Below are 11,624 nucleotides of genomic sequence, written 5' to 3'. Positions count from 1 at the left end.
GTGTTGGCTGTGAGCCTGCGATTCATAGAGGGCGGGTCTTGGGGTTCCTGGGACTCCTCTCCAGCAGTCAAGGGGTGGGCTTGAACGGTTTGCTCTGTGATTGACTTCCATCATGTCTGCAGTTGGTCCTATCCTACGACTGTGCCAGTTTCCTGTTCCCTCGTCTCTAAGCTTAGACACCCCGCTCTGACAGGCCAAGTGGGCACTTAAAGGTGCTTCAGCCTCTGTCCTCCTTCCCTCTTCCAGGCTGGGACTCTGTCGGTTGGTTCTGGGGAGGGCCAGCCCTTGCCTGCTGGCACTGGAGAGATGCAGCCTACCCTCCTCCAGCTGACTGCAAACCGACCAGTCCCATCTAGGGTGGCAAGGTGAGGAACATGTTGCCCTTAGGCTTGGCCCCCTTTAAATATCAGTCAAGGGGAAATGAACATTCCCTTATGGGCTGTCAAGGTAATGTGAAGGGAACAATGTTCTTACCATTTTGAGAATGGAGGGAGCCATGTGTGACACAGAATCCAGGAAGGACGCAGAAGAGGCATCTGAGTTCCATCAGCCCCGGGTTTGTTCTTAACTGACTTCCTTTCTAGAAGGATAACCCAGAAGGGGGATGCAGCCGGGTCACCAGAGTGGCTGTGACAGGCTGGAGGGCCTGGAGAGACCCCCCTCAGGATGGGGAAGCCTAGGAAAGGGGCGTGTTTCATCAACAGCAAAACTTGCCCAGATGGGTTCTCCAATCTGCAATGATGGGTTTGAATTTCTTAAAAGCCCAGATCTTAGGGATGTCTGGGTGGCTCAGTGGTTGAGTGTCTGCCTTTGGCTCAGGCATGATCCTGGGGTCCCAGGATCGAGTCCCACATCGGGCTCCCTACAGGGAGCCTGCTTTTCCCTCTGCCTGTGTCTTTGCATCTCTCTCTCTGTTTCTCATGAATAAAATCTTTTTTAAAAAAATCCACAGTTTGGAAGCCTCTTCATAGAGCCAGAGGTGCTCTGCAGGGACATCTATGAGAAGGACTGCTGGGCGGTGGCTGCAGACACTGAGCGGACAGTGGAACCTTGCTTTATGCTTCATCGTTAAGATCTGGAATGACCCATTTCTTACAAATTTTGAGTTGATTTTCTTGTGCTTCCACACAGAGGACACAGGGATCCTGAATAAGGAAAGCTATTTTCCTAAATAACGAAAGCTAGCTCCATTTCATCTTGCCCCTGGCTTGACGGATATATATTTTTAACATTGTGGGGAAAATACACATAAAATTTACCATAGAACATTTTCATTACCTCAAAAGGAAATCAAATACCCATTAACCTCTCACTTTTTATTCTTCCCTCTTCCGAGCCTCTGGCACCCACTACTCTGCTTTTTGTTTCAATGAATTTTTTTTCTTAAAGGTTTATTTGAGAGAGAGAGAGCACATGCAGGTGCACAGGTGCACACCAGCAGGAAAGGGGCAGAGGGAGAGCGAGAATCTCAAGCAGACTCCCTGTTGACTGCAGAGCCCGACACGGGGCTTGATCCCATGCCCCTGAGATCATGACCTGAGCTGAAACCAAGAGTCTGACAACCAACTGAACCACCCAGGCAACCCTCACCTTTTGGCTTTTTGTGAATAGTGCTCCTGTGAATATTTGTGTACGGTATAAGTTTTTGTTTGAATACTTATTTTCAGTGCTTATACCCAGAAATGGAATTGGTGGGTTGTATGGTATTTCTTGGTTTACTGAGAAACTACTAACCTGTTTTACACAGTGGCTGCATCATTTTTACATTCCCACCAGCAGTGTGTGAGGGGTTCCAGTGTCTTCACATTTCCACTAACACTGATTTTTTTCTTTAAATTACAGAAATTTTGGTGGGTGTGAAGTGAAATCTCACTGTGGTTTGATTTCCATTTCCCTGATAGTTAATGATCTTGGGCATCTTTTAATGTTTTCTTGGGTGTTTGTATCTCTTCTGGGGGAAGATGTTTATTTTAGTTCCCCCCCCCTTTTTTTTTTAAGATTTTATTTATTCAGGAGAGAGAGGAAGAGATACAGGCAGAGGGAGAAGCAGGCCTCCTGTGGGGAGCCTGATGTGGGACTAGATCCTGGGACTCCAGGGATCATGCCCTAGGCAGAAGGCAGACTCTCAAACCCCTGAGCCACCCAGGCATCCCTGCCCATTTTTGAATTGGTTTTTTGTTGTTGTTGTTGGGTTGTAGGAGTTCTTTATATATTCTGGATAGTAGACGCTTGGTAGGTAAATGATTTGAAAATATATTCTCCTGTTCTGTGGATACTTTCTTTACTTTCTTTATAGTGTCCTTTGATGCACAAAAGTTTTAATTTTGATGAAGTCCAATTTATCAAGTTTCCTTTTTATGGATTGTGCTTTTGCCATCAAGCTTAGGAACTCTGTGCTTGGCCCTAGATCTTAAATATTTCCTTATTATTATTATTTTTATTTATTCATAGACACACACACACACACACACACACACACACACACACACACACAGGCAGAGGGAGAAGCAGGATCCAGGAAGCCTGATGTAGGACTCGATCTGGGGTCTCCAGGATCACACCCCAGGCTGCAGGTGGCGCTAAACCACTGCGCCACTGGTGCTGCTCAGATTTCCTTTTATGTTTTTTTGCTAAAAGTATCATTTTGTGTTTTACATTTAAGTTTATGATCCATTTAGAGTTAGTTTTCTGTAAGGCATGAGACTTGGTTGAGTTACTTTGTTTTCCCCCACTTGTCTATGGATGTCCAATTGCTCCAGTATCATTTATTGAAAAGGCTACCTTTTCTCTCTTGTTTTTGCATTTAATAAGGTTGGTGTGGGCAGACCCTGTGGTGCAGCGGTTTAGCACTGCCTGCAGCCCGGGGTGTGATCCTGGAGGCCCGGGATCGAGTCCCACGTTGGGCATGGAGTCTGCCTGTGTCTCTGCCTCTCTCTCTCTCTCTGAATAAACAAGTAAATAAATTAAAAAAAAAAAAAAGGTTGGTGTATTTGTCTGGGTCTCTTTCTGGGTTTTCTATTCCATTCCACTGATGTATGTGCCTGTCTCTCTTCCATGCAACACAGTATTGATTACTGTAACTATATAATAAGTCTTGAAATTGAGTAGAATGATTCTTCCCATTTTATTCTTTTTCAGTGTTTTTTTTTTGTTGTTGTTTTTTTAAGCAATTCTAGTTTCTTTGCCTTTCTATGGACTAATCTTGTCTATATCTACCAAAAAAATACAACCTTGCTGGAATTTTGATAGATATTATATTAAACCTGTGTATCAATTTGGGGAGAATTGACATTTTTACTAAGTTGAAAGTTCCAGTCCATGAGTATGGTATATCTCTCAAGTTATTTAGATCTTAAAGTCTTTCATCAGGACTGTGTAGATTTTTTTTTAAGTTTTATTTTTTTTTTAGTAATCTCAACACCCAGAACTTAAAATCCTGAGATCAAGAGTCACATGCTCTTCTGACTGAGCCAGCCAGGAACCCTAGGACTGTGTAGTTTTTATTATTTAAGTCTGGAACATGTTAGATTTACATCTAAGAATTTCTTTTTTGTGTGTGTGATTACAAATGGTGTTTTATTTTTAATTGTGGTGTCCACATGTTCATTTCTACAAATAGAATGGACTTCTGCATGTTTATTTTATATTCTGTGATCTTAACTCATTCTAATAATTTTCTTGTAGATTCTTTGGAATTTTCTACATAGATAATCATGTGATCTGCAGATAGGGACAGATTTATTTCTTTTTTGATATTGATGCCTATTATTTCCTTTTCTTGCCTTATTGCACTGACAGAACTCCCAGAATTTTAAGACTGATAATAGTGGAATCCCTTTCTTGTTCCTAGTTTTAAGGGGAAAACATTCAGTTTTTCACAAAGAAATATAATATTGGTTGTAGGTTTTTGTAAATGTTCTTAAGTTGAAGAAATCCCTGTCTGTGTTAAGTACCACAAATTTAATGTCTCGAGACAAGGCAAATTTATTATCTACAGTTCTGGGTGTGAGAAGTCCACAGTGAATCTTACAGGCTAAAATTAAGCTGCATGAGGCTCCAGGGAGGAATTAGTTTCCTATGGTAGCTGCAACCAATTCACACAAACTGAGTGGCTTAACAAAACCAGAAATATAGTCTTTCACAGTTCTGAAGGTCAAAAATCAAACTGTGGGGAAAGCTGTGCTACCACTGGAGACTTTAGGGGAGAATCTCTTCTTGCTTCTTCTAGCTTCTAGTGGCTGCTGGCATTCCTTGGCTTGTGGCTGCATTACTCTAATGTCTGCTGCCATGGTCACATGGAGTTACATGATCTTCTGTGTGTATCTAAACTCCCTCTGCCTCTCTCTTACAAGGATACTTATGACTGGATTTAAGGCCCATCCACATAATCCAGGGTAATCTCCCCATTACAAGATTGAATCAGATTTGCAAATTATCTTTTGCCATTTAAGGTAACATAATCATAGGTTCTGTTGACTAGGATGTGGACATCTTTAGGGAGCTATTATTCACCCTCTATTTCCATTTTCTTGAGAGTTTTTTTTTTTTTCATCATGAATAGGTACTGAATTTTGTCAGTGTTTTTCTCTGCATCAATAGTTAATGGGAATTTTTTTCTTTAGATTGTTAATATGTCAGATTATATCGACTGATCTTCAACTATTGACCAGCCTTGTATCCTCAGAATTAACTTCCTTTAGTTATAGTGTATAATTCTTGTTATATATTTGAATTCTTTTTTAGAAAAATATTTTATTGGGACACCTGGGTGGCTCAGTGGTTGAGCATCTGCCTTTGGCTCAGGTTGTGATCTTGGGGTCTGGGGATTGAGTCCCGCATCAGGCTCCCTATGGGGAGCTTGCTTCTCCCTCTCTCTGTGTTTCTGCTTCTCTCTCTCTATGTCTATCATGAAGAAATAAATAAAATCCTAAAAAAAGATTTTATTTATTTGATAGTGCACATGCATGCACAAACAGGGGGATCAGCAGGCAGAGGGAGAGGGAGAAGCAGGCTCCCTGATGAGCAGAGGCATGGGGCTCCATCCCAGGACCCTGGTATCATAACCTGAGCCAAAGGCAGATGCTTAATGGACTGAGCCACCCAGTGCCCCTATATATCTGAATTCTGTTTGCTATTATTTTGGGTTTTTAAAAAATATTTATTTATTTGTTTATTCATGAGAGACACGGGGGAGGGGGTGGCAGAGACACGGGCAGAGGCAGAAGCAGGCTCCATGCAGGGAGCCCGATGTGGGACTCGATCCCAGGTCTCCAGGATCACACCCTGGGCTGAAGGCAGACGCTCAACCGCTGAGCCACCCAGGGATCCCCTGTTTGCTACTATTTTGTTACTGATTTTTTTGTGCCTATACTCATGGGGTGTATTAATCCATAGGGCCTTTTTTTTTTTTTTTTTTTTTTTTTGTACTTTGGTTTAGTATCAGGGTAATACTAGCTCATTGAATGAATTAGGAAGTGTTCCTCCTCTTCTGTCTTCTGGAACAGATTGTGTAGTGTTGGGTGTTAATTATTCTTTAAACATTTGGTAGGAGTCTCCAGCGAATTTATCTGGTTTTGGAAATTTTTAAAAATTATAGATCCAATATTTATAATGCTATTTGAATTATCTATTTCACATTGAGTGAGTTATGGTAGTATATAATTTTTGAGGAATTGGTCTATTTTGTCTAAATTCCCAAATTTATGTGTAGGGTTGTGCAAAGTACTCACATCCTTTTGGTGTTTATAGGGTCTGTAGTGAGTCCTTGTTTCATTCTTAATATTGGTAATCTCTCTTTTTTTTTTTTTTTTTTTTTTGGTCAGTTTGGCTACAGGTTTGTCAGTTTTATTGGTCATTTCATTTAAAAACCTCTGCTTCGTTGATACTTTCCCAATTTTTGTGTTTCATTTTCATTGATTTGGGTTTTTTAAAGATTTTATTTACTTATTCATGAGAGACACACAGAGAGAAGCAGAGACAGGCAGAGGGAGAAGCAGGCTCCAGGCAGGGAACCCAGTGTGGGACTCAATCCCGGGACACCAGGATCACAACCTGAGTCGAAGGAGACATTCAACCACTAAGCCCCCCAAGCGTTTCCGTTGATTTGTTTTTATCTTTCCTTTTCTTTCCTTTTCCTTGCTTTGGCTTTATTCTCTTTTTTTCAAGGCTCTTGAGGATAGAGGCTTAGCCTATTGATTTAAGACTTTTCTTCTTTCCCAATGTATGCATTTATTTAGTGCTGTGAATTTCCCTCTTGGTACTACTTTACCTTGTTCCACAAATTTTGATTTGTGTACATTTGTGTACATTTTCATTCAGTGTAATGTATATTCTGATTTCCCTTGAGGCTTTCTTTTTGACTCATGTGTTTTGTAGAAGCGTATTTATTACAAATGTTTAGAGAACTTCCTGTTATCTTCATGTTACTGATTTTTACTTTGATTCTGTTGTTGTTCAAGAGCACATTGTGTATGATTTCTAATTCTTTTAAATTTGTTGAGGTTTGTTCTGTGGCCCAGGATCAGTTTATCTCGGTATGTGTTCCATGGGCACTTGAAAACAATGTGCAATGTGCTTTTGTGGCCAAACTGTTTTATAAATATCAGTGAGATCCTGTTGGTCGATGGTGTTGGGTTCTAATATATCCTTGACGATCTTCTCTCTAGTTGTTCTATCAGTTGTTGATAGTCTCTAGTTGAGTTGAAGTCTCCAGCTCTATTTATTGTATTCGTCTTCTCAGGCTGCCATACAAATTAACCATAGACTGGGTGGCTTAAAAAACAAAACTTTGTTTTTCACGTTTGGAAAGCTGGGAAGTCCCAGACTGGCAGGGTCAGTTTCTGACAAGGACTCACTTCCTGGCTTGTGGATGGGACGCTTCCCACTATGTCCTCCTGGGTCTTCCCACTGTGCCTGTGCCTGGAGATCTCCCTCTCCCTTCCCTGCCCTCCCCCCGCCTGCAAGGCCAGCAGTCCAACTGGACTGGGACCTCACCCCGAGGAGCTCCTTTAACCTTAATTACCTCCTAAAAGCTCTATCTTCAAGTACAGCCCCCCCCCCCCCCCCCCCCCGGGTTAGGGCTTCACCCTAGGAATTTTGGAAGGACACATTTCCACCTGCAGTGTTTATGGATCTGTCCACTTCCCTTTTCAGTTCAGTCAGGGTTTTGCTCTGTGTACTTGGCAGTCCTGGTGTTTGGCGCTCTGCCCCTGTATTGTTAGGTGACGCTCCCTCTCTCTTGTAATTTTCTCCCGCTCTGAACTCTATGAGATACTAACACCACCACGCCTGCTCTCCTTTGATTGAGGTTTGTGTTATGTCTCTTTTTCTATCCTTTTGCTCTCGGCCTGTTTATATTATTATTTGCGGTGTGTTTCTTGAGAGCATATAGTTCATATTTTTTAATTTACTCTGCCAATCTCTTTTAATTGGTGTTTTTAGACCATTTAATTAGGTGTAATTATGATGTTAGTGCTTACATGTGCCATTTTTTGTTTTCTGGCTATTCTGTTCTCATATTTGTATTTTTTTCTGACTTCCTTTGAGTTACTTGAAAAAAAGTGACACTTTTTGATTTACTCATAGCGTTTTTGAGTTTATCTCTTTGTGTAATTTTTTTGGTGTCTTCCCTAGGTATTACATGTATGCATAGCTCACCACAGTCTCCACAGTCTACTGGTCCCTTTACCTTCCCCATTTAAAAGATAATCATTTAAAATATTTCTTCTACGTATATTTAGAAACACAATAGACTGTATTTCGATTTTTGCTTCAACTATCAAACACTTTAGAAAGCTGAAGAGGAGAGGGAAAATCTTTTGGGTTTACTCGTATCTTTGTTTAACGTTTGGTCATCTTTCCAAAGCTCCAAAGCTTCCAAAGATGTTCCAAAGCTCCTTCCTACATCATTTCCTTTTTCTGTTTGGAAAGCTTTTTCATCATTCTTTTAGGGTAGGTCTGCTGGCAGCTAAGTCCTTTCTTGTCCTTCATCTGAGGATGTCTTGATTCTTCTTCATTCCTGAAGGATATCTCTGGAGGCTGTAGGACCTGGCTCGTTTTTTTCAGCACCCGAGAAATACACTACTTCCTTCTGGCTCCACAGCTCTGCTGAGAAATCCACCGTTATTCACATTACTTGTCCCTTGTAGGCAACGTAACGTGCACTCAGAAATGTTTTGTTTTTCATTTTCAGAAAGTTAAGGTTGATGTATCTTGGATATGATGTGTGATGGATTTTTTTCCAGTTTGTCTGGCTTAGGGTGTACTCAGCTTCTTGAATCTGCAGGTTGACTTCTCCCACCAAATTTGAGAAGTTTTCAGCCATTATTTTTTGGGTGCTTTTTTAACCCTCCCGCCCCCACCCCACCTTTTGGGACTCTGATGACACAAATGTTCGATCTTATGTTAAGAGTTCTGGGTCCCTGAGACTCTATATTCATTCCTCCCAGTCTATGTTCTCTTTCTGTCCAGATTGGGTCGTCTCCATTGTTCTTCTAGTGGGTGGATTCTCTTTCCTGTCCGTCCACTGGGATTTCAGTTTTGGTTATTGTATTTTTCAGGAATAGCCCTGGTACTGCTGGGCAACAGTGGGTTTCTACCAGGCCTCCTCTGGTACCATCCTGGTGGGCAAGTGGGCCCCTATGGTAACCTGGTGAGGGTAGAAAGTGAGGTCTCTGCTGGCCTCTGGTGGGCACAGCTGTTTTTCTGTCTTGTTTGGATGGAGTACAGCAGTTAGTGTCTTCATATTTTTTAAAAAGATTTTATTTATTTTATATTTATTTATGAGACACACAGAGGGAGAAGCAGGGAGCTTCTGTGGGGAGCCCAACACAGGACTCGATCCCGTGACCACGCCCTGAGCCAGAGGCAGTTGCTCAACCACTGAGGCACCTAGGTACCCAGTGTCTTCACATCTTTCTGTCCTGCCAGGCTGCCTCTCTTCTGGTCCTTTGGCTAGAGAGAGAAGACTGTTGTTTGGGCTTTGTCTGTGCCATTGTCTTGGCTGGGGCTTTTATTTGTCCTTCGCAAGAAGAATAGGGAAAAGTATGTCTACTTGATCTTCCTGGAACTAAACGTTCCAGTTTACTTTTTATTTTATTTTTTTTAAATTTTTATTTATTTATGATAGAGAGAGAGAGGCGCAGAGACACAGGCAGAGGGAGAAGCAGGCTCCATGCACCGGGAGCCTGACGTGGGATTCGATCCCGGGACTCCGGGATCACGCCCTGGGCCAAATGCAGGCGCCAAACCGCTGCGCCACCCAGGGATCCCATTAACCCAGTTACTTTTTAATAGCTATTGTCAAGTTTTGTCCTTTGTTACATGTGATAAAATATTATTTTCAAATTTTTTAAATGTGCACTGGGCTTTGCAGAAATGTTTGATTTTTATATAGTTGAATATATGAATCTTTTAAAAAATGGATTCAGAGTTCTGTAGCATGCTTGGAAAGAGCTTTGTTGTACTAAGATTATGAAAAAAGTCTCCATTTTCTTCTAGCTTTGTTGGGATTTTTTTTTTTTTCTACATTTTAAGTATGTGAGCCACCTGGAATTTATTTTGTTGTAAGTAGGCCTAGGAATCTCCCTGTACTGTCCCCACCAGCCTCATGGCCATGCAGTCGTCCCAGGCCCATGTACTGGATAACAACTATTTTGTGGTGTTAGGGAAATTCTTTTACCTGATAAAGAGTTGCTGGGATCCCTGGGTGGCGCAGTGGTTTAGCGCCTGCCTTTGGCCCAGGGCATGATCCTAGAGACCAGGGATCGAGTCCCACGTCGGGCTCCCGATGCATGGAGCCTGCTTCTCCCTCTGCCTGTGTCTCTGCCCCCCTCTCTCTCTGTGTGACTATCATAAATAAATTTTTAAAAAATTATTAAAAAAAATTATAAAAAAAAAGACTTGCTTAAAATAATGTTCCTAATAGCAGAGTCCGGAAGGACGGAATGGCAGAGGTGTAGACACGGCCCTGAGCAATGGCCAGTTTGCACCCCTGTACTCCTTGGGTGTTAGGTGATGGCAGCTGGTGCTGTGGGAGCCACACAGCTTGGACCACGTCCATTCTGAAAGTGGCCGCGTGCCAGGAGCCGGTGGGACCCGGCAGCCTGTCAGTGTAGGAGGCCAGGGGTGGCCAGGGCTGAGGGCGTTTGGAGCTGCCCTGGGACGTGCTCCGGTCCATGCAGTTCTGCTTCCTCGGTGGCCTGGCCACTGCTCGAAGGGCCACCCTGCCGCCCGGCTTCCTGGGCCACAGGGTGTCTGAGGGGAACCACTGAGGACCTGGGGGTGTGATGGCGGAGAGGGGAGGCCTGGGAGGCTCTACCTCACTCCTCGCTGAGATGACAGAGGGGGCGTGGGGGGCCTGCCAGAGACGTGTGTGTAGAGCCCTTTCTAGACGGAGGCGCGGCGAGCAGGGCGGGCAGCTCGGGGGCCGCATCCGTTCCTTTCTTGGAGCTGCCTCAACCCACTCCTCCTGCCAGCTCTACCTGTGGCCCGACGGCAGGAATCAGTCCGTCTACGCACCCGGCAGGCTCCCGAGGCACGATGAGCCCCGCAGTGCTCGGCCTGGGCGGCCCGAGTCACAGCTGTGAGGCTTCTGAATGGTGCCAAGGGGATGGAACACATCCTGCAGCCCTGTCCCCCAGAGCAACAGGGACCCCGATTATGACCAGACCTTTCTCTCCTAGCTGTAGGGTTTCTTTTGCGTAGGGAAGAGCGCCAAGGCCCGAGAGCACGGGTGTGTGTGGGGGTGCGGGGGCGGTGAACTGCCTGGGCTGGAAAGCCAGGTGGGGCCGTCCACGGCCAGGCTTCCGTCTGCCTGATGGCAGTGCGACCTGGCCTCAGCGGCTAGGACTGGTCGCCTCTCCATTAGCTGGCTGGCTGGGAAGGAGATTTCCCTGCTCTGGGCCTTGTTTTCTTCATAAATATACAACGGGATATTAGATTAAATCAGTGATTTTTGCTTTTAAAGCCCTTGACAGTATTTCACAGAAACTTATAAGCGCTCAGTGCCTGGGTGGCTCAGTCTGTTAAGCATCCAACTCTTGGTTTTGGCTCTGGTCATGGTCTCAGGGTCCTGAGATCAAACCCCAAGCCCCATGTCTGGCACTGTGCTCAGTGCAGGGTCTACTCGAGAGTCTCTCCCTCTCCCTCTGCCCTTCCCCCGAGTCTCTCACTCTAGTCAGTCCGTCCTCCTAAGTGTTCAGTGCTGGGCAGCTTGGGTGGAAGCCAGCATGGGGCGAGGGGCTCTGAGGACGCGTGAAGCCAGCTGGCCCTGGGAAGGTGCGGGACTTTCCGAGCCTCTGTTGCTTACTCTATAGAGATCACACCCAGAAAGTTGTCAGAACAAGATGGGTGCCTGCAAAGCTCCCATCTTTGGGGTTTGGGGCACCGTGGGGGGGGTTAGTCATATCATCTGTGCCTTTCTAAACCCTTGCCTTTAAATACCAGCTCAGGTGCCTGCCCCTCCTCCCCTGCCCCCTCCCACCCCGCCCCCAGCTCCGGGAGCACTCCTGCCCTTGTGGGTGCTCACAGGACCATACATCGTGGCCTCACGGTGTGGCTTTGGGCCAGTAGCTAGTTGTACGTGTGTCAAACTGAATCTCCACAATTGGATGAAGTTCCTTGAG

Source organism: Canis lupus, chromosome 12 (genome assembly GCF_011100685.1).
Source record: "Canis lupus familiaris isolate Mischka breed German Shepherd chromosome 12, alternate assembly UU_Cfam_GSD_1.0, whole genome shotgun sequence".
Lineage (NCBI taxonomy): Eukaryota > Metazoa > Chordata > Mammalia > Carnivora > Canidae > Canis > Canis lupus.
This window is presented reverse-complemented; position numbering follows the sequence as displayed.